General features: G+C 36.8%; 1 long non-coding RNA gene across 1 annotated transcript; it reads right to left on the bottom strand.

Moving 5' to 3' along the window:
* Nucleotides 1–8457: 8457 nt before the first annotated feature.
* On the bottom strand, nt 8458–21726 carry LOC133635015 (uncharacterized). The gene is made up of 4 exons (XR_009822004.1): nt 21519–21726; nt 18461–18569; nt 14096–14205; nt 8458–8564 (listed from the first exon to the last, which is right to left on the bottom strand). It is a non-coding gene; the product is annotated as an uncharacterized LOC133635015 (long non-coding RNA).
* Between the last annotated feature and the right edge of the window lie 2613 nt (nt 21727–24339).

Raw genomic sequence — 24339 nt, forward strand, 5'->3', positions numbered from 1 at the left:
TTTGTTAATATGGTTTGTGTAGGAGGACAAACATGACACAAACCTCCCTAATTGTTATAAATCACACTATTTATATTAAACATGCTTCACTGACTCGAGTATTTGGCAAGCGCCGTTTTGTCCTATTAATTTTGGCGGTCCTTGAACTTTCTAGGACGTGTTTTATTCCACTCCTTTTTCTGTCTCATTTTGTCCACCAAACTTTTAATGTTGTGCGTGAATGCACAAAGGTGAGTATTGTTGATGTTATTGACTTGTGTGGAGTGCTAATCATGCATATTTGGTCACTGCATGACTGCAAGCTAATCCATGCTAACATGCTATTTAGGCTAGCTGTATGTACCGGTACATATTGCATCATTATGCCTCATTTGTAGCTATATTTGAGGTCATTTAGTTTCCTTTAAGTCCTCTTAATTCACTTTATATATCTCATGACACACTATCTGTATGTAATAGGGCTTTTAATTTTTTGCGGCTCCAGACAGATTTGTTTTTGTATTTTTGGTCCAATATGGCTCTTTCAACATTTTGTGTTGCCGACCCCTGGACTAGGGGTTCTTAACCTTTCCATGCCCACTCAAATATTACAACTGAATTAGTCGTCTTGATTTGAATCGTATTCAATAACTATATATGACCTCCTTACAGTTGGACAGGATGTCGAATTATATGAAAGCATGTGTTCATCATAAACATTGTTATCAAGTCAAAAAAAAAGTCAGGCTGCTTACAAAAATAAATATTAAATCCAATATACTGCATAAGAAGGAACTTAGAAAAACTGATGAAAAATACCTTTACATACAAGTTCGCAGTGCTAGAATAAATACATTCTAACAAAATTAATAATAATATATGTTTCTTAACTAAACCATCAATAACATTCTAAGACAAATAAAAGCTTCACAACTTTAGTCACATTTTTTGCGCTTAAGAAACTTCTCTATGACTTTAGCTCCATACTTCTTCTGTTTGTGTAATATTGTCATTACTGCCACAAGTGCTATCTGATAGCTCAGTTACAGCTCTTTTTATTACCATATATGTGTTATATGTGTTTTATGTTGCACGATTGCACCAAGAAAAATTCCTAGTTTGTGAACCCGTTCTCAAACAATGGCAATAAAACTATTCTGATTCTGATTCTGATTCTGATTCTGACAAGTGGTGGAAAATATTCACATCCGAATCACGATTTTTATTTATTCAGATCAGGGCCGGCCTGTGGCATAGGCCGTATAGGCAAATGCTAAGGGCGCCGTCCATCAGGGGGCGCCACGCCAGTGCCACAAATGTTGGAGGGAAAAAAAAAAAAGAAAAAAAAAAAGTTGGTACTATTATTTCTAAATACATAAAATAATCCCACGTTAATTAAAATGCAAAGTAAAGCCTATTTAATAGAAATATTATTTGTTACAACATTACGCCCCCCCCCCCCCCCCCCCGGCACGGTGCGCCCCCTCCCTTCCCGTTTCATGACTCTTTTTGGACGTCACCACATCAAAAAATCAACACAAGATGTCAAAACGGCCAAAACTGTCAGGTGCCCAGGGAAGAAAAAAGAGAAAAGAAGAGGAGGAGAAACAAGAAAAAGACAGATGTAGCAGGTAGGTAACGTTAGCCTACATGACATTATTTGTCTGTTACAGAATGTGATAGTAACCTGGCTTTTTAGCATTAAGCTAATGTTACATGATTCGGCAATTGCTAATCAATAAATAGCTAGTTCTGTTTTAACGTCGGGTTAATATTGTGGAGGGGGCTAAATTGTTATGGAAAATAATAATGTAACGTTAGGTAATTACAGTACTCCCTGGTGTACAGTCATTTGTAAGTCATTCTAGTTAATGCAATATTAAAAAGCACAAATAGAGAACTCTGTAGGATCCCCTTTTTTTGTAATATAGTTGTTAAAGTCATACTGGTTTGATATCTTGTTTTGTGCAGTGCCTTATTTATATTGTATTTTTAATGTATTTTATGCAACTTGTTGACACGTTTTATTTTAAAGTTAAAAAGTTAAAGTTAAACTTTAACTTTTTAACTTTATTTTGTGTTTATATATGTAAAAAATATTGTATTTCATATATTCATTTTTTATTTTTTGTATTCATTTATTTATCCATATTTTTTTAAATCTTGTTAACTATTCTGATTGTTAATTTGCTTTCTTTAAGTAAAAAAAAAGGTCAAAGACAAAGCTATTCGGTTTCTTGTGAGTATATACACTTCACTGCCGATGTGGGGGGGCGCCACCTAAAATCTTGCCTAGGGCGCCAGATTGGTTAGGGCCGGGCCTGATTCAGATTCTAAATCGATTCGTAATTTTTTGGGGGTATATATTTTTTCAAGAGTAAATTTCTAAAACGACGTTTTTAGGCCATCTCCGCACTTAATTGACACACCTTCGCGCGCTCTGAGGTCCGAGAGCCAGCTCCAGCTCGTGGTGCCCAAGACGAGACTTAAAACCAGGGGAGACAAGGCCTTCTCTGTGGTCGGCCTTAAAGGCCTACTGAAACCCACTACTACCGACCACGCAGTCTGATAGTTTATATATCAATGATGAAATCTTAACATTATAACACATGCCAATACGGCCGGGTTAACTTATAAAGTGACATTTTAAATTTGCCGCTAAACTTCCGGTTCGAAACGCCTCTGCGGATGACGTATGCGCGTGACGTAGCCCGGCGAACACGGGTATGCCTTCCACATTGAAGCCGATACGAAAAAGCTCTGTTTTCATTTCATAATTCCACAGTATTCTGGACATCTGTGTTCGTGAATCTGTTTCAATCATGTTCATTGCATTATGGAGAAGGAAGCCAAGCAAGCAAAGAAGAAAGTTGTCGGTGCGAAATGGACGTATTTTTCGAACGTAGTCAGCAACAACAGTACACAGCCGGCGCTTCTTTGTTTACATTCCCGAAAGATGCAGTCAAGATGGAAGAACTCGGATAACAGAGACTCTAACCAGGAGGACTTTTGATTTGGATACACAGACGCCTGTAGAGAACTGGGACAACACAGACTCTTACCAGGATTACTTTGATTTGGATGACAAAGACGCAGACGTGCTACTGTGAGTATGCAGCTTTGGCTTTTTTTTGCGTATGTACGTAACTTTTTTAAAATATATAAGCTTTATGAACCTTGGGTTAGGTGAACGGTCTTTTGGGCTGAGTGATTGTGTGTGTTGATCATGTGTTTGAATTGTATTGGCGTGTTCTATGGAGCTAGGAGCTAGCAGAGGAGCTAGGAGCTAGCATAACACGTACCGTACCGTACGTGCGCGTCACGTACGTAACTTTTTAAAAATATATAAGCTTTATGAACCTTGGGTTAGGTGAACGGTCTTTTGGGCTGAGTGATTGTGTGTGTTGATCAGGTGTTTGAATTGTATTGGCGTGTTCTATGGAGCTAGGAGCTAGCAGAGGAGCTAGGAGCTAGCATAACAAACACGCAGGTGTTATTATGCAGGATTAATTTGTGGCATATTAAATATAAGCCTGGTTGTGTTGTGGCTAATAGAGTATATATATGTCTTGTGTTTATTTACTGTTGTAGTCATTCCCAGCTGAATATCAGGTACCGTGAGTATGCAGCCTTGGCTGCTAAACATTCGATAACTTGACCGTATGTGCGCGTCACGTACGTAACTTTTTAAAAATATATAAGCTTTATGAACCTTGGGTTAGGTAAACTGTCTTTTGGGCTGAGTGATTGTGTGTGTTGATCAGGTGTTTGAATTGTATTGGCGTGTTCTATGGAGCTAGGAGCTAGCAGAGGAGCTAGGAGCTAGCATAACAAACACGCAGGTGTTTTTATGCAGGATTAATTTGTGGCATATTAAATATAAGCCTGGTTGTGTTGTGGCTAATAGAGTATATATATGTCTTGTGTTTATTTACTGTTGTAGTCATTCCCAGCTGAATATCAGGTCACCCCCGGCTCTCACAGCATCTTCCCTATCTGAATAGCTTCAACTCCCCACTAGTCCTTCACTTGCACTTTACTCATCCACAAATCTTTCATCCTCGCTCAAATTAATGGGGAAATTGTCGCTTTCTCGGTCCGAATCTCTCTCACTTCATGCGGCCATCATTGTAAACAATAGGGAACTTTGCGTATATGTTCAACTGACTACGTCACGCTACTTCCGGTAGGTGCAAGCCTTTTTTTTATCAGATACCAAAAGTTGCAATCTTTATCGTCGTTGTTCTATACTAAATCCTTTCAGCAAAAATATGGCAATATCGCGAAATGATCAAGTATGACACATAGAATAGATCTGCTATCCCCGTTTAAATAAAAAAAATTCATTTCAGTAGGCCTTTAAGCTCTGGAACACTCTGCTCCTCCATGTTCCAACTGCTCCCACAGTGGACTCTTTTAAGTCTTGTCTTAAGACCTACTTTTATTCTCTAAGAGAGTTGTGTGGTCCTCTGTGTTTTTACATTTTAATTTCTATTTATTGTTTTAATTGGTTTTACCCTTAAAAATATATTTTATTTTTATTTTTATATTGGTTTTATATATATTTATTTTGTTTTTATTCAGTCACTGGTGGAGCTAGGATAATATTTGAATCTTGTTTTTAATATTTTTGTGCAGCACTTTGGAAACATTGTTGTTGTTTAAATGTGCTATATAAATAAAGTGGATTCGATTGCATTGATTAATGGCGGTGTATTTACATCCCAGCTGGCACAAGACATTAAAACAACGTTGAGAACTTGTTGAAGCAGGTCCTGATGTTAAAAAACTCAAAAACAACGTTGAAACAACATGCTTTTTGACGACGTTTAATCAATGTTGGGTTGTGATGTTGTTTTGACCTGTGAAATTTGGTCATTTCCCAACCAACAACGTGGATCCAACGCTGGACATCATCAGCCTTGTCTCAATTTACAATTAAAACAATTGTTATCTTGTTTCAAAGTCAGTTTTAAAAGACAAGTATGCATAATCAACGTTATATCAATGTCTCGTGTCTGCTGGGATGGCATGTCAACAGCCAAGACTAGCTTTAGTAACCTGTAGCCTGTTTTGATCATTTTGGAACAGAATAATATACAGTGGAACCTCGATTTACGAACTTAGTTAGTTCTTGAACATGGTTCGTAAGTAGAAAAGTTTGTATGAAGTACATTTCTCAATAAGAAACAATGTAAATATGAATAATTGGTTTTAGCCTCGACAAAAGTCCATATTTTAGTGAAGGTCTGTACACAATATAAAGTGCTATACAGTACTGTATATCAAACAAACATAACAAGCTGCGGTCCTCTGTTTATGCTCCTCTGCAAACAAGCGCACACATACAGAATTCCCTTTGGTGCCCTGACAAACGATCAGAAATCACAAAAATACTTAACTCTAACAAGAATATAACTACAAAAAAAAAACATTTAAAAAGTAAAATCCACTGAGGTTAACATCCACAAAGGAAGAGCTGACGAGAGGAGCAGGCAGCTGGGGATGTGTGTGCGTGTGCTCTTGAAAGTGGCGCCACTGAACGAGAGGTAGTCTTCTTGCTGTGAAATAAGTCGGCTTTGGCATATTTTTCCAGAAAAGTCCAGTCTCATCACAATTAAAACTTGCTGTGATACGAATCCTGTTTTGTCAATTCTTCCATACTTGCAAATGCCATTAATGTACTTACTCCTCGACAATAATCAACAATAATTTTTACTCCACAGCGATTCCCTCTTCCTATCCACACCAGCCTGTTCTCCTTTTGGGACGCATACTGAGTTAGCAAAATGGAGAAAACTTGTCGAAATACACAAAAACACAGAAGCGCTGAGAAGGGACTATAGCTTACTGCACACAGCAGTGGGATCTGAACCGAGGATGTCGTTGTGGCTTGTGCAGCCCTTTGAGACACTTGTGATTTAGCTGAATATTATTAATCGTGTATTTACATGTTCATGGTTTAATAGTATTTTTGATCTTTTGTCTATCCATCCAATCAGGGTTTTTTTTTATTTAGTTTCTATCTGCATTTGAGACTGCTATGCTATCACGTTGGCTATGTAGCTAGGTTAGCTTCTATTTTTTTAGCTTCGAAAAGCTGAATATCATTAATCATGTATTTACATGTTCAGTCACTTTAAATGTCCATTTGGCGTTCTCGACTCTCATTTTCAAGAGGATATAGTATCCCAGGTTGTTTAAAATACAAATCTGTGATACACAATATAAAAAGGAGAGAGTGTGGAATCCAATGAGCCAGCTTGTACCTAAGTTACGGTCAGAGCGAAAAAAGATACGTCCATCACTGCCTCTCAAGTCCTTCACTGTAACGTTCCTCATCTACGAATCTTTCATCCTCGCTCAAATTAATGGGGTAATCGTCACTTTCTCGGTCCGAATCTCTCTCGCTCCATTGTAAACAACGGGGAATTGTGAGGAATACTAGCTCCTGTGACGTCACGCTACTTCCGGTACAGGTAAAGCTTTTTTTTTATCAGCGAGCAAAAGTTGCGAACTTTATCGTCGATTTTCTCTACTAAATCCTTTCAGCAAAAATATGGCAATATCGCGAAATGATCAAGTATGACACATAGAATGGATCTGCTATTCCCGTTTAAATAAAAAAAAATCATTTCAGTAGGCCTTTAAACGTGTTAGAATATTAAGCTCATGCTAACGACGCTAGATTAGAATAGAACTTACAAATATGCATGAAAACCCTCCTACAGACATCACACATGGGACGGTTTAGTCAGTATAAACAGTTTTAGTTATTTTGTAAAACTTACAAACGTTGCTTGGAGTGATGGACGAAGAATCTATAGGAGTGGAATATTATTTATTTATATACAGTATATACTTTTTCTCAACATTTATTGTTAGCGCCATCTTCCTTTTGTTTCTCCCTCCCTGTGTGCTTGTGCTGGGTCTATATCCTCCACCCCTCCCCCGCCGCTCAGTGCGGTCACATCACCTATTTAACGTGCGGCCTGAGAAAAAGGGAAAAAATATGTCGGGCAAAAAAAAAAAAAAAAAAGCGTCTCCGGCTCTCCGATCGTTCACTCGAAAAGAGTCGGTTTAAAAGAGGCGCTTCGTTCACGGCTGACCCGTCGCTCCCAGCAAGCAGCTTGCTGTGGTGTGGCGGCTTGTATCCAGACTCTGTGGTTTTCCTGCTTCTCACCACAAAAGCAGCTGGTGCATTTTGAAATCCTAACATTGTGTCCTCGTCGGCGTGGAAGATAAAAAAGACGTGCATCATCATCATCATCATCATCCTCCCTTGTGTTTTTGCTAATCACTACCTCAAGGGAAGGAATGGAAGGGCCCACACTGGTGTGAATGTTGCAAAAGCACACACACCTCCCTGTGAGTGTGTGTGTGTGTGTGTGTGTGTGTGTGTGTGTGTGTGTGTGTGTGTGTGTGTGTGTGTGTGTGTGTGTGTGATGTCTTCATCGCCGGGAACATGAGAATTATTCCGGCGAAAAAGGAAATAAATGGTAGAAAATTGGTATTCTGGTGGCAAGACCCCTTTAGCGGGGCTCATAATTAGAGGGAGAGATATTGAAAAAGCAATTTCTGACAGTGGAAATCACAACCTGCCAGAGGTGGAGTTGGAAAATATAGATGTGTGTGTGTGTGTGTGCGTGTGTGTGTGCGTTCGTGTGTGCGTGTGTGGAGGCGGAGGGGGGAGGGAGGAAGAAGAGAATAAAGGATGAAGGACAGCGGGGGGGATGCTGAGAAAGACGAGTCAGTAGGGGGGGGGGGGGGGCACACCAGTGATGAAAAAAATGTGTGTGCGCACATTGGGTTCTGGTGTGTGTGTTTGTGTGTGAGGGGATGAAGAGGAGCGAGGGAGTGAGTGAAGAAGGAAGGAAGGCTGAAGAAGGAAGGAGACATTTTATTGCCATTTTCCCCTTGTTGAATTTTAATGTACGACTCTTATTAGAATAAAAAGCTTCCCAAAAAGGGCGACGTGGATTTATGTTGCATGTGTGTGTGTGTGTGTGTGTGTGTGTGTGCATGTGTGTGTGTGTGTATGCGTGTGTGTGTGTTCGCAGCGGGGTGCACAGGAAGGTCTGGGGGGGTTGAAATAATATAGATAATAGAAAAAGATAAGTGAAGGACACACACTGTATATTGCTATTGGCAGGTCGGATGAGGGTGTGTGTGTGTGTGTGTGTGTGTGTGTGTGTGTGTGTGTGTGTGTGTGTTGGCTGAGCTCCAGCGGTTAAATAGCTTCTCTCCCACCGCCATGGGACATCAAAGTCACACCCCCCCTCCCCGCCTCAGAACACTTCCAAACAATGGGGAAGGAGATTTTGGTTTTAGCTGTCCCATGCGAGGTCGTAAACGCTCGCCGTTCTTTCCGACGCACGTACGCCGAGTGTGAGTAAACACGTGTTCGCTGGCATCCCGCATGCCGAGGCCAAAACAAAGGACAGGAGGAGAGAGGAGAGAGGAGAGAGGCCTGCATACCTTGATAATCACAAGTCAGAGCGCAGGAATGTGGGAGAAGACGGGGAGGCTTTGAAGGACAAACAAGTCGGAGTCCCGGGGAACTTGGCAGGTGACTTCATGGCTCTCTAATCAGGACCAAACAAGGGCTGTGATATTAATACGGATCATAGAATCATCATCAATAAAACCATTTCTGGCATTTCTTGTGTGGTTCTGCAGGCAGTGTCATCACGCTTCTTTCGTCCACAGAAGATGTGGCCACATTTTCTACAGACGTATCGCGCTTTCAAAGTCTTCACAACGTCGCCGTGACGTGTGACGGTCTCTAAGGAAAACTCTCTGAGTTGGAGTTTTTAGGGCTGCATTCGATTGTTGGGGGTAACAAGTCGATTCAGAAACGTTTCTTGATTCAAAACGATTCTCAATTCAAAATGAATACTTTTTTAATAACTGTGGGTGCCAGTTCTATGATGAACAACATTCCTCATTAAAATAAATAAACAGCTCCGATCAATTTAAATATCACTTCAAAGAAAACTGATTTTGTTTAGTAAAATTCTACCCAAACATTTAATAAAGTCAAATACAAATAAGGCAACAAGAGAAATATCCAACACTTCTATTTTCTAAAATAAATATGTACATCAGATATGATCATCTACATCACATGTGTCAAACTCAAGGCCCGGGGGCCAGATGTGGCCCGCCACTTCATTTTAGGTGACATCATACGCAAATACGGTGTTAGCTTTCACTGTTATGCGGATGACACCCAACTCTACATGCCCCTAAAGCTGACCAACACGCCGGATTGTAGTCAGCTGGAGGCGTGTCTTAATGAAATTAAACAATGGATGTCCGCTAACTTTTTGCAACTCAACGCTAAGAAAACGGAAATGCTGATTATCGGTCCTGCTCAACACCGACATCTATTTAATAATACCACCTTAACATTTGACAACCAAACAATTAAACAAGGCGACTCGGTAAAGAATCTAGGTATTATCTTCGACCCAACTCTATGTGGGCTCTGTACCGAGGATGTCGTTGTGGCTTGTACAGCCCTTTGAGACACTTGTGATTTAGGGCTATATAAATAAACATTGATTGATTGATTGATTGATTTTATTTGGCCCTCGAAAGCCTGGAAATATGTATTAATAAAGTACTGTAACTTTTCTTACTAAATGTCTTCTTTCTTTCCATTTTGGGAGAAAAAACAAATATGTACTCCATGTAATCGCAAATTATGTTAACTTAAGTATTGTCTAATTATGCAAAAATATATGATCAGATATTCAAACCATTTTTTAAATAGAAATAAATACTAATAATAATGATTTCAAAGCAAGTTATCCATCAAATTGTGCAATGTGAAAGTAGCAATAGATTTCATGGTAAAAATGTGAAATTTACTGTAGTTTAACAGCATTTTTCTCTAAATGAAAAAAACAGTATTTTTTTTTACTGTAATAAACTGTGTTGTCGTTTTGGCATTTACAGTAATACATTGAAAAATCTACACTTGTTGATTTGTGGTAAAAAAAAAAACAACAACAAAAACTGGCAGCTCAGGTGCCAAATTTTGACTATAAAATTGCAGTTTTTTAAATTTACAGTAAAAAACAAATGTAAATGTTACAGTAAAATTCTGGCAACACAGCTGCCTTTTTTTAACTATAAAAACAGCAGTACTGTTTTTCTATTTACAGTAATATACACTACATTTTGAGGTGAAATTATTGCAACTTACCATATTAGTAAAAAAAAATCTACTAATAAAATGCATTAAAAAAATTGTGTTATAATAGCATTCACTGTTAGAAGCGGCCCTCTGGGGCCAAACATAACTGCCATGTGGCCCTCAGTGAAAACCACTTTGACACCTCTGAGCTACATCAACAACAACAACATGATTTGCCTGAGTGGCCGGACAGTACAGATTCATTTGAAAATCACATTTTTCTGACGCCCCTCGTAGTTTTTTTCTGGCCCTATAACAATGGCCGGGTCTGAAAATAAACTACATCTCCCAGAATCCTCTGCGCAGCGCGGGACCACCAAGGCGGGGTCGGGGAACGGCTTGAGCAGGAAGGCAAGACGCACGCGATTGTCTCTAGAGCCTCGGCGGTCAGACCGAGGCTCCGCCCACACCTTGGCTGGAGGTGGGGCTGCTGCTACTCCGACTACGACCAACCCAACCATTGCAGCTAATCCTTGTCCCAAAGTCACGAGTCAGCCTTTTTTTTTTTGTCATAAAAAAATACAATCATGTGTGCTTACGGACTGTATCCCTGCAGACTGTATTGATCTATATTGATATATAATGTAGGAGGCAGAATATTAATAACAGAAAGAAACAACCCTTTTTTGTGAATGAGTGTGAATGGGGGAGGGAGGTTTTTGGGGTTGGTGTACTAATTGTAAGTGTATCTTGTGTTTTTTATGTTGATTTAATAAATAAATTAAATAAACATTTTTTTTTATTTTTTTAAATGTATTTATTTTTTGTGTGGCCCGGTACCAATCGATCCACGGACCGGTACCGGGCCGCGGCCCGGTGGTTGGGGACCACTGGTCTATAATACTTACTAAATGTTAGCATTTATTTTTACATGTAACAATCAAAACACCCTTCCCCAAAAACACAGCATACAACCGTGTGGTTATTATAAAAAAAAAATGTCTATGGACCATAAATATGCCATTATTACTTCCATCTAATGCCACCACAAAGCATGATGGGTAATATTCTTTGTAGTGGCTCTTCACAATTTCCCACGTTTGGTGCATTTTACGTTTTTGAATGATTATGAACTGTTAAGGACGTCTTCAGGGAAGTAAACAAGGCAGGAGTCAGCTTTCGCATACTATTAATATTTAATGTTTTATCATATTTCAAACAATATTCCTTGGGAATCAATAAAGCTTAGTTGTTATGTCGCTTTCTTGAATTCGTGCTTTAGCAACCTGAAGTGTGTGATAATATTGTAAATCCTGAATACTTTATTCATGTAAAAAAACAACACATGCTTAGGCTAGAGGTCGGCAACCCAAAATGTTGAAAGAGCCGTATTGGACCAAAAATACAAACAAATCATCTGTCTGGAGCCACTAAAAATTAAACGTCTTATATAAGTGTTATAGTAAAGGCAGCACATAATGTAAATGTCTATATTAGCTATATTAACCTACTATCAAAATGACGGTGTGTGACACAAATATTTGTTGACAGAAATGTTTATATTTATTCTACACATTTTTACAACATTGGAAACAATTAGTAAACAGAGGTTTCTCAGATGGTGAGATAACTCCTGGAAATTACTGGTTTAGAATGGCCAAAGGTATAAATGTGTGTGTCCATGGTAAAGGAATTGGCAAGCTGTCTTCTTCTAATGGATTTATTACAATCTTTGCAAGTTGAGTAACATTTGCTGTGGTCTGGAACAACATGGCACACAAACAACTATCATAAATGCAGCCAATGTTACATACAGATAATTTGCCAGAGGATATGCAAATATAAATTAAATACACAGAGGACATAAGTAAAGGAACTTAACTGAGCTCAACTATACCTACAAATGAGGCATAATGGTGCAATATGTACGTACAGCTAGCCTAAATAGCATGTTAGCATCGATTAGCTTGCAGTCATGTAGTGACCAAATTTGCCTGATTAGCGCTCCACACAAGTCAATAACATCAACAAAGCTCACCTTTGTGCATTCAAGCACAGCATAAAACGTTTGTTGGACAAAATGAGACAAAGAATGAGTGGCATAAAACACGTCTTTCTGTGGCAGCGTCGGAGAAAGTCGTACATGTAAACAAACTGCTGCGTCACAGTGCACACGACTACGGTGAGTTCAAGGACCGCTGAAATTAGTAGGACAAAACGGTGCTTGCCAAATACTCATCAGTGAAGCATAAACACAAACATAATCAACATTGAGCTTTTAGGACAAAGCAGCGTAGTGGTGTCATTACTGACACCTCCTCCCCCGTCTTTCCCTCCCTTGCAACTCACATGAAGACCTCAGTTAGCAGACTGTACTATAAAGTACACACTGAAAAAAGAAGGCAAACAGTGCCATCTGGCTGCGTGAGGTTGCACAATGTATGAAACTTTGAAAGAAACATCTCTGATGTTCTATCACAATCAAAAGTCCTTCACTCTGGTCCCTCGGTGATGATGTCATCATTGTCTGTGCCGCCTCAGTCCTGCTACGGGGGTTCAGCCCACATGTGACCCCAACCCCCGATAACTGACCACCTTCTGCATTCAGCCTCATCAGGAGCTCCGTCACATGACACCCCCGCCCCGTCACATGACACCCCCGCCCCGTCACTGTCCCTCATCAGACAAGCTGGACGTCAGAGGAGAGACGGCGCAGTGATTTATTGGTCTCTGTTCCTCAGGGACAAAACCCCACCCTAATACAAGCCAACACAACACACACACACGCACACACACGTACACACACACACACACAGAGTGCACCCCCGCCCTTCTGCCTCTGCGGAGCCCCTTGGGGAGAAGACGGGGGTAATGACCCAAATCAGCAGCAGCAGCTTGTTCACACAAACACACACACGCACACACACAGACACACACAGGAATACAAATAAATACCCCAGCGACACACATAAAAGAGACACATTAACGCCCACAACCATGTGAATGAGGACCTGAGGAATTCCACTATGGAGTCCATAATGTTGTTTTCCACGCTCCAAAAGTCTCCCCCCTTTATTGTATTTACTACTTATTGACACTCGTATTAGGCCACGTTTCTTTCCTGGGAAAATGTCTGGAAAAGACTTTTAGGAGGCGCGAAACAACCTTGAGCCGGAGCTTTTCTTCCTGTCACTCACGGACACATTAGGGTTGCAAGATTTTAGGATAAAAATTTCATTGTGATTTTTCTTTCCAAAATTGCGATTGACATGAGATTTGCGTTTTTTAAAATTTGACACATAAAAATGCATCAAACTGCGAAAATAACGAGTGAAGGAAGACGTATTACTTGTTATTTTATACGCTGTTTTTTACAGACAAAAAAACACATAAAAAGTGGAATAAAAGAGCAAATAGGTGAAAATGTTGCATTATTTGAAATAACGTATTTTCCGGACTATAAAGCGCACCGGGATATTAAGCCGCAGCCACAAAATTTTAAACAAAATAAATATTTTTCCAAATATTACCAGACAATTGGCCGCAGATATATACGTTGTGAAAATAGTTATTTCTACAGAAAGATTCTGTATATGTTACATACCATAATTGTTTCCAAAAGTGGCAGTAAAACGGCTGATCAAACAAAACAGAAGTCATGGTCATGGACCCACTAGCTGTGGAAGCTAGCTCTCCAATCAGCTAAACAGACTCAATAACTCCACGGTGACGTTTTGGTGAATTTACTGAGGAATTTGTGAAAGTGAAACAATACAAAAAGAATGCTATTTTAAGTTAATAATACTAAACACAGTCACTCATAAACGTGTTAGCATATTAGCTCATGCTAACGACGCTAGCTTGATTATATGATGATAGCACGAACAAATAAGCATGAAAACACTCCTCCGGACATCACACATGGGACGCTTTAGTAAGTAGGAATTGTTTTAGTTAAACTGTGACACTTACAAACGTTGTTTGGAGAGATGAATGAAGAATCCTTTCGAACAAAGACGCTATGGACGCTTATTTCCGGTTTCCGGCATCAAAACAGGAAGCGCATTTTCAACCAGCAACACCTGCAGTGATAAATAAAAGATGGATAAACTGTCATTGCTCAAAAAACAATAATACAACAAAAAATGTTGTTATGAATGATTTACCTTTTTAGAGCTCCAATGACTTCACATCAAATATTACACTTTGAACATTGTTGCCATAAAAAGCAGGACTTTGACAAAAACGGCATAAAACGTTAAAAAAAAATGTTTAAACCTTATGTCAACGGATACATCTGAAGTTGATCTATAGATATTTAAGGAAAAAAAACTATAAATATATATATATATATATATATACATATATATATATGTCTTAATTGGATTATCTAAAAAAATAAAAATAAAAATAAAAATAGTGCTCGATACCGTGGTAGAGCGTAATGTATGTGTGGGAAAAAATCACAAGACTATTTCATCTCTACAGGCCTGTTTCATGAGGGTTTCCTCAATCATCAGGATATTTTAATGGAAGCATTCACATACCATGGTTTATATAGGGCACAGAGCGGGTGGGTACAGGCAGGCGTAGGGGCGTGGTGATTGGCTCATGTGTTACCTAGGAGGTGTTTCCTTCTGTGACGGCATGCTGATACAATTTCGCTGCGCTTGTTGAGGGATGACAAGTCTGGACTGTATATACTGCTGAAGTTGATGTTGTCAACACCCTAAGAAAAGTATTCAACAAGAACAACATTAAATTGAGCTACAGCTGCATGAACAACATACGACAAATCATTTCAAACCACAATAAAGCAATTGAAAAGGAGCCGTCCACCACCAGGCAGAACGACCCCAAAACCGACAAAGGCTGTAACTGCCGCAAGAAACCTGATTGCCCTCTCAACGGGGGGTGCTTACAACCATCAGTCGTTTACCAAGCAAAGGTAACACGCAAGGACATTAACACATCCGACACATATGTAGGATTAACTGAGGGAGCATTCAAAACCAGATGGAACAATCACAAAGCCTCTTTCAGAAGCAAAAGCTTGCGGAACACTACAGAACTCAGTAAACACATTTGGAATCCCAAAGACAATAATGTTGAATATTCAATAACATGGCAAATTCTTGCATCCAGCACACCTTACAACAGTGGTAATAAAAGATGCAACCTATGCTTAAAAGAGAAACTGTTTATTATATACAGTCCAGACTTGTCATCCCTCAACAAGCGCAGCGAAATTGTATCAGCATGCCGTCACAGAAGGAAACACCTCCTAGGTAACACATGAGCCAATCACCACGCCCCTACGCCTGCCTGTACCCACCCGCTCTGTGCCCTATATAAACCATGGTATGTGAATGCTTCCATTAAAATATCCTGATGATTGAGGAAACCCTCATGAAACAGGCCTGTAGAGATGAAATAGTCTTGTGATTTTTTCCCGCACACATATATATATATATATATATATATATATATATATATATATATATATATATATATATATATATATATATATATATATATATATATGGCTTATTTTGGAAACTTTAATGACTGAGACCTTTTTGGGGCACCTGGACCTTTAACACTCACCTAAAAAAAAAAATATATATATATATATAATTTTTTTTAGACATGTATCTCGTGTCTAAAAAAATTAATAAAAAAATTATTAATTTTTATTTTTTATAACTTTATAAAAAGTTTCTGCGCACGAGAAAGTTTCTCATGCGCACGAGATACATGTCTAAAAAAATATATATATATATATATATATATTTTTTTTTTTTTAGACATGTATCTCGTGCGCACGAGAAACTTTCTTGTGCGCAGAAACTTTTTATAAAGTTATAAAAAATAAAAATTTATAATTTTTTTATTTATTTTTTTAAATAAACGAGATACATGTCTAAAAAAAAAATATATATATATATATATTTATTTTTTTTAGACATGTATCTCGTGCGCACGAGAAAGTTTCTCGTGCGCAGAAACTTTTTATAAAGTTATAAAAAATAAAAATTAATAATTTTTTTATTTATTTATTTATTTTTTCTGCGCACGAGAAAGTTTCTCATGCGCATGAGATACATGTCTAAAAAAAAAATATATATATATATATATATTTTTTTAGACATGTATCTCGTGCGCACGAGAAACTTTCTCGTGCGCACGAGATACATGTCTAAAAAAAAAATACAAAAAATTATACATTTTTATTTTGTATTTTTTATAACTTTATAAAACGTTTCTCGTGCGCACGAGATACATGTCTAAAAAAAATAAATAAATAATACTTATAAAAAAATTGTTTTCCCCCATGTCCCTTTAGGGGCTCCGTACAAATCTCATCCCTGCAGGACGAGTAATATCTAAACATGCTTCACTACACACTGTAGGAGGATACAATCGCTCACCGCTAACAGCAAGCTAGCGCTCCTCAATGTACACAAATGCTATGGGCGAGTTTACACAAACATCGACTGTAACGGTACCAAGTACAAAAGCCGTACATCGTCATCAATATTATTTATTATCACAAAATATTTTGTCTTTTTTATTGTTTATAAAGCACACACACACACACACACACACACACACTTTTGACCTTGGAAAAATGAATTCCATTGAATTGATTTTCATAAAATATTTGTTATCTAAAAGTTATGCTTCTTTTCAACAGCGCAACACAGAAATATGGTGCCGTTAAAGGAAAATGTTTACTTGTTACTGCGTTTACTTTGACGGCTCTAAAAAACCCAAAAACATTGTACCTATTTTGTACAGCGCACAGGACGTCTGCCTTTTTGGTTTGCCAAAACAAACTCCTCATTAAAGTCGTGTGATCGCACAGCTGAAGCCTGGAGACAAGTGGGGGGTTTTTGTTGTGTTGCTTGTGAAGTGTGTGACGGACGCACAGGATGTGTGTGGGAGGAGTTAGACACACTAGTGTGTGTGTTATGGCCGATAACAGTAGTTTGTGTGTCTTCTTGCAACACTGTTTAATAAAAGCCAATGTTCCAGAAACCATGTCTGAGCATCACAATATTAATGTAACGAGGTTGATGTTGTGTTCTTGAGTGAGTGATATTCAGAATTCCCATTGTTGTGAACGTACCACGCCTGTAAGGTGATTGGCGAAGAAGGAGGAAGCGTTTGTTGTTGCGGGGATAGACGTGCATATGGAAGAAACCATAGACATGTTCTAAGGGTACGCAGCATGGAGCACTACTGCCTACTGGCGCTGACGAGACGCGGGGCCGCCATCTTGGAGTGGTGATCCGCTCCACTCAGTGCAATTCATTTGGCAGGAGCAATGAACTGTCAGCACATTTAATTCATCTTACCTCACTGAATACCACTGATTTTCACACACTTTTTTCTCATACGTGTAGCTATGATAAAGGACACATGTTTTATTATTCATAGTTTGCTTAACAGTAATAGAATATTCTTATATGCTATAAGTGACCAGGCGTCCCAGATCAAAACTGGGAATATAATCCCAGAGAAGGGGGAAAAAAACAGTCAGCTATTTTGAAGTTGAAGAAACAATATGATTAGGTTATATATACATGCTACATAAACAATGTATGAATACATTAGATATCTATATATCTATATAGACTGTATCTCTGTTGCTGCAGCAGCAGAGAGTTTATTCTGTCTTGACACTTTGTATTGATATTTTGTATTACATTCTTCCCTTAAATTAGCATGTTTACACTTAATGTTTTATATGTATTTTTTTATGTATGTCACTTTGGAAAAAAGTATCTGCCTAATACTTCAACATAAACATATATAACCACCTGAAAGTCTTTATATCAGCTAAAACCACCAATCTGTTTCACTGGATTCAGAATAAAACCAAATTCTGTTTTACCCAACAATGTTAGTATTTGAATATTGTTACTTGAAGACTTATTCCTGGTTACAATTATACTGTTAAGAAAGTATTGTCTTATACTTTGCCTAAAATGAGAATGCATCATAATCAGTGGCGGCTGGTGAATTTTGTTTTAGGTGTCACAATCATTTATTTCAACTTTATGTTATTCAAGTATGACATTTTTAAATGTAATTAATTTCATTGACAAGCAATTCTATTATGGTCATACTCTTGTTTGCTAGCGGCTACGATTTCAGTACTATTGCAGATCTTTGCTCCTTCTCAACTCTGTGCTAATATTCTTTTCACAAAATACAACCAATAGTACGTTAATGTTAAATCTTACTTATGAAAAGTAATCCCCCGATGCCTATTTTCAACAGTCCGCTCATTTGAGCAGGAAAACGCTGAACACCATCTTTGTTTTCTACCTGTCAACTGTCAGTTTAGGCTGCTCGCCGGCTCCTCATCACCACTTCAAGATGGCGTCCCCAATTTCTTGCGTCCCAGCAGCCAATGCTGTGTCTTCTTATAACATGTCTATGGAAGGAAGGAGATAAGTTGAGCTGTGTTAACATATGTTGCTCAATAAAAGTTTAAAAAGAGTGTCAGACTTTGTGTGCACTTCTTCTGGACGCTACATTATGTAGAGTTTGACCCTGGAACGGATCATTTCTATTGCTATTATTTGTAAACATTTAGTAAAGTTAGTCAGTTTGTAAAGTTGTTTTCCTTTCCAATTGAGCCTCTTGTTTCTTTATCAAAATGCCCCCCAAAAAATCCTCTGGAAGAGAAGAAGAAAACCTAAACAATGCCTCAATGAAGTATTAATAGATGATCAAATGAACTGGAAATCGCATATACAAAACAGACAACATAAGGTGGCAAAAAACATTTCAATAATGAATAAAGCAAAATACGTCCTGGGCCAAAAATCACTTCATATTCTCTACTGCTCGCTAGTGTTACATATCTGAGTTATTGTGTAGAAATATGGGGAAATAACTACAAATGTGCGCTACATTCGTTAACCGTGTTACAAAAACGATCAGTTAGAATAATACATAATGTTGGATATAGAGAACATACAAACCCTTTATTTATTGAGTCAAAAATATTAAAGTGCTGTGATTTGGTAAAATTGCAAACAGCTAAAATGATGTACAAAGCAAACTATAACCTGCTACCCAAGAATGTACAACAATTCTTCTCAACTAAAAAGGAGAAATATAACCTTAGAGGAAAAAATAATTTAAAACATTTGTATGCACGAACAACACTTAGAACCTTTAGCATATCAGTATGTGGAATTAAATGATGGAATGGATTAAGTAAAGAAGTTAAACATTGTACTGATATGATCCACTTTAAGAGGTTGTTCAAAATAACAGTGCTTACAAAGTACAAAGAAGAAGAATTATGAGGAATACTTTCAACCTGATTGAAAGTAAGATATTCTTCATCTCAGTATGTTAATAATGACTGAATTAATTAATTACATATTACAAAACTGTTGTGTATACTAATTCACAGATGTTATTTTATTATATAAAAAGGTCAGTAAATGATCTATATCAGGGGTCACCAACGCGGTGCCCGTAAGGACCAGATGAGTAGCCCGCTGGCCTGTTCTAAAAATAGCTCAAATAGCAGCACTTACCAGTGAGCTGGATCTATTTTTTAAATGTTATTTATTTACTAGCAAGCTGGTCTCGCTTTGCCCGACATTTTTAATTCTAAGAGAGACAAAACTCAAATAGAATTTGAAAATCCAAGAAAATATTTTAAAGACTTGGTCTTCACTTGTTTGAATAAATTCATTAATTTTTTCACTTTGCTTCTTATAACTTTCAGAAAGACAATTTTAGAGAAAAAATACAACCTTAAAAATGATTTTAGGATTTTTAAACACATATACCTTTTTACCTTTTAAATTCCTTCCTCTTCTTCCCTGACAATTTAAACCAATGTTCAAATACATTTATTTGTTTTATTGTAAAGAATAATAGATACATTTTAATTTAATTCTTCATTTTAGCTTCTGTTTTTTCAACGAAGAATATTTGTAAAAATATTTCTTCAAACTTATTATGATTAAAATGTAAAAAAATTATTCTGGCAAATCTAGAAAATCTGTAGAATCAAATTTGAATCTTATTTCAAAGTCTTTTGAATTTCTTTTAAAATGTTTGTTCTGGAAAATCTAGAAGAAATAATGATTGTCTTTGTTAGAAATATAGCTTGGTCCAATTTGTTATATATTCTAACAAAGTGTAGAGTGGATTTTAACCTATTTAAAATATGTCTTTAAAATTCTAAAATCAATCTTATTCAGGAAAAATTAGTAATGATGTTCCATAAATTATTTTTGTAATTATTTCAAAAAGATTCAAATTAGCTAGTTTTTCTCTTCTTTTTTTCGGTTGAATTTTAAAGAGTCGAAATTGAAGATAAACTATGTTTCAAAATTTAATTGTCATTTTTTTCGTGTTTTCTCCTCTTTTAAACCGTTCAATTAAGTGTGAATATCATTAATTATTAATAATAACATAGAGTTAAAGGTAAATTGAGCAAATTGGCTATTTCTGGCAATGTATTTAAGTGTGTATCAAATATAATGAGATAAAAGATTGTAAAAAATATATTCCAATTGAAAAAAATATATAAAGACAGAACAATAAAATCATATGGACAGCCATAAGTGTTTACATTTTGCTTTATATTTATTAATTTACTTGTTTTTTGCCTGGTTTTGTATTTGTTTTGTATCATCCCGTGAGGTGTATATTACTTCTTTTGTTTTTTTGTTCGGTTTGTACTTCATGAAGTTTTGCAGTTGTGTTTTTTTTTTGTTTTGTTTTGGTTATATTTGGATGTAATTGTTGGTTCACATATCATTAAGTAAGACTATGTATTATGTGAAGGGAGCAGGAAAATATAAGATTTTTCTTCATCCTGCTCCTTCTCAGGCATTGGTGTGTAACGGTGTAACTGAATAATTGTGTTATAATTGTCTATCAAAGATGCACATCAATGAAGGAGATAAATAAAAATGAAATGAAATGAAATGAAACTGGTAGCCCTTCGCATTAATCACTACCCAAGAAGTAGCTCTTGCTTTCAAAAAGGTTGGTGACCCCTGGTCTACATATTTGTAAACGCTCTGAAGTGGAAAAGGGGTAGGATTAAATAAGCTTTTCGGACATGATGTAAAGTGAAATGATATGAAATTGTGATGTATTATACTGTAAGTGTGTTCATGTTTGAAATAAACTAAAAGAAAGAAAGAATGAGAGGATTGTATTGTATTGTACTGGAAGCGCGCCAAATGCTGCCGCCTGCTGTTCACCAGCGGTACGACAACTCAGCATTTGGATTTTTATCAAGTGCGTTTACGGATAATACACATCTTTCAATTGAAATGACAACATTTAAGCATGTTTAAATTGTTTTTGTTGCCTTAAATGAAGAAAAACACGTCCTGTTTACCTGAATAGGAAGAAAGGCTGGCGTTGTCGCGACGTTAGAAGCGGAACTTTGTACTTGAAGCCACGACATAGTGAAATAAAGCATCATAATCATTATAATTTCATAAGTTAACGTTCGTTATAGAGTGATTAACATAACGTTATAAAGTGATTAACATAACGACAAGTTTTGTCAAAGTTCGACGACCGGATGTTGCTTGTGCGGAGCCGCCATTTTACCGGAAGTGAGTGCAGTTACAGCCTAAGACCACACGATGTCGCTCAAATACAACATTTACTGCCCATTTCGTTATTTTGTTTTAAAGTATGAGACATGAATGTTCTTTCTAATAAGGAACATATTCATGATTGAAAGCGCATGTGTGCGTGTTGCTATGGTTACTGTGAATATGAAACACGTGCTTTTTTTTTTTTTTTTTTCCTTATTAAGTCTTCAAGGCCAGGTTGACTAAAATAACTGCGAAATGATGGCAGTAAAACCAAATTAAATGTTGGCTTGCACCGTAAGTGGACAATTTTAATAAGGGGGAGCAGCACATTTATTTAAGTATTATAGCTCACTTTTTTCCTGCTTGCTCAGCTCCTGGTCACGTGACCTGGATTATTTACCGTTGTTATACTGTGAAAGGAATTTAGAACATATCAAAAACATTTGATTATACTTATAATATATGATAAATGTTATTATAAACACTTGTACTATTGATAGTTTTTATAATGTGAATAATACTCTTGAATAAATATTACTATAATCATATTTATACAAAAAATATACCGTATATATACACAATAAATTACAAATGCAATACACATCAAAGTATTATTTGAATTGTATAATATTATAAGATGTTCACAAATGCAATTAAATCACTGATTAAAAAAAAAAAAAATTTTATATGTCATTTGCAGGTAATAAAAGAGAAGAAGGAAGTAGTTAAATATTGTATTGGTATTGTTAAACTGTCACTAGCACTCACCGTAAACAAACTGAAAAATGTGGGAGTTATGGGCCTGCTGAGAAGAGTACAAGCAGCCCATAAACCTGCTGCTAACATGCTAACTTTTACATGCCAACTTGTTCAGCTATTTTTGCAACCGTATACCCCAGAGTCATTCAACTTAGTATGTGTCACATGCTAATGTTAGCACGCTAACATTTTTGGCAATTTTTTTCTAGCTAAATTTACATGTTTTAACCTAAAAAAATCATTTATTTTTTTTACTTGTCGCCATCCTGGAACTATGGCAGCGTCTCATATTAGCATGCTAATGTTGCTAACATTTTAGGCTACCTCTTTAGCTCATTTTGTACGGTTCCACCAAAACTCACGCATTGGGACATTCAAAAATAATGATTTTTTTAGGGTAAAACATGCAAAATTAGCTAAGAAATTAGCAAAAAAATGTTAGCATGCTAATATTAGCATGTGTCACATACCAAGTTATATGACTCTGGGGTATGCGGTTGCAAAATGAGCTGAAAAAGTTGACATGTAAATGTTAGCATGCTAACATTTTAGGCTACCTCTTTAGTTCATTTTGTACAGTTACACCAAAACTCCCAGATTGGGACATTCAAAAATAATGTTTTTTTTAGGGTAAAACATGCAAAATTAACTAAGAAATTTGCAAAAAATGTTAGCATGCCAACGTTAGCATGTGTCACATACCAAGTTATATGACTCTGGGGTATACGGTTGCAAAATGAGCTGAAAAAGTTGACATGTAAATGTTAGCATGCTAACATTTTAGGCTACCTCTTTAGTTCATTTTGTACAGTTACACCAAAACTCCCAGATTGGGACATTCAAAAATAATGTTTTTTTTAGGGTAAAACATGCAAAATTAACTAAGAAATTTGCAAAAAATGTTAGCATGCCAACGTTAGCATGTGTCACATACCAAGTTATATGACTCTGGGGTATGCGGTTGCAAAATGAGCTGAAAAAGTTGACATGTTAGCATGCTAACATTTTAGGCTACCTCTTTAGCTCATTTTGTACGGTTACACCAAAACTCCCAGATTGGGACATTCAAAAATAATGATTTTTTTTTAGGGTAAAACATGCAAAATTAACTAAGAAATTTGCAAAAAATGTTAGCATGCCAACGTTAGCATGTGTCACATACCAAGTTATATGACTCTGGGGTATACGGTTGCAAAATGAGCTGAAAAAGTTGGCATGCTAACATTTTTTGCTAATTTCTTAGCTAATTTTGCATGTTTTATCCTAAAAAAAATCATTATTTCTGAATGTCCCAATCCGGGAGTTTTGGTGTAACTGTACAAAAGGAGCTAAAGAGGTAGCCTAAAATGTTAGCATGCTAACATTTACATGTCAACTTTTTCAGCTCATTTTGCAACCGTATACCCCAGAGTCATATAACTTGGTATGTGACACATGCTAACGTTAGCATGCTTACTTTTTTTTTGTTAATTTCTTAGCTAATTTTGCATGTTTTATCCTAAAAAAAAATCATTATTTTTGAATGTCCCAATCCGGGAGTTTTGGTGTAACCGTACAAAATGAGCTAAAGAGGTAGCCTAAAATGTTAGCATGCTAACATGTCAACTTTTTCAGCTCATTTTGCAACCGTATACCCCAGAGTCATATAACTTGGTATGTGACACATGCTAACGTTAGCATGTTTACATTTTTTTTGCTAATTTCTTAACTAATTTTGCATGTTTTATCCTAAAAAAAAATCATTATTTTTGAATGTCCCAATCCGGGAGTTTTGGTGTAACTGTACAAAAGGAGCTAAAGAGGTAGCCTAAAATGTTAGCATGCTAACATGCCAACTTTTTCAGCTCATTTTGC

This window comes from Entelurus aequoreus, linkage group LG19 (genome assembly GCF_033978785.1).
Source record: "Entelurus aequoreus isolate RoL-2023_Sb linkage group LG19, RoL_Eaeq_v1.1, whole genome shotgun sequence".
NCBI classification, from domain to species: domain Eukaryota; kingdom Metazoa; phylum Chordata; class Actinopteri; order Syngnathiformes; family Syngnathidae; genus Entelurus; species Entelurus aequoreus.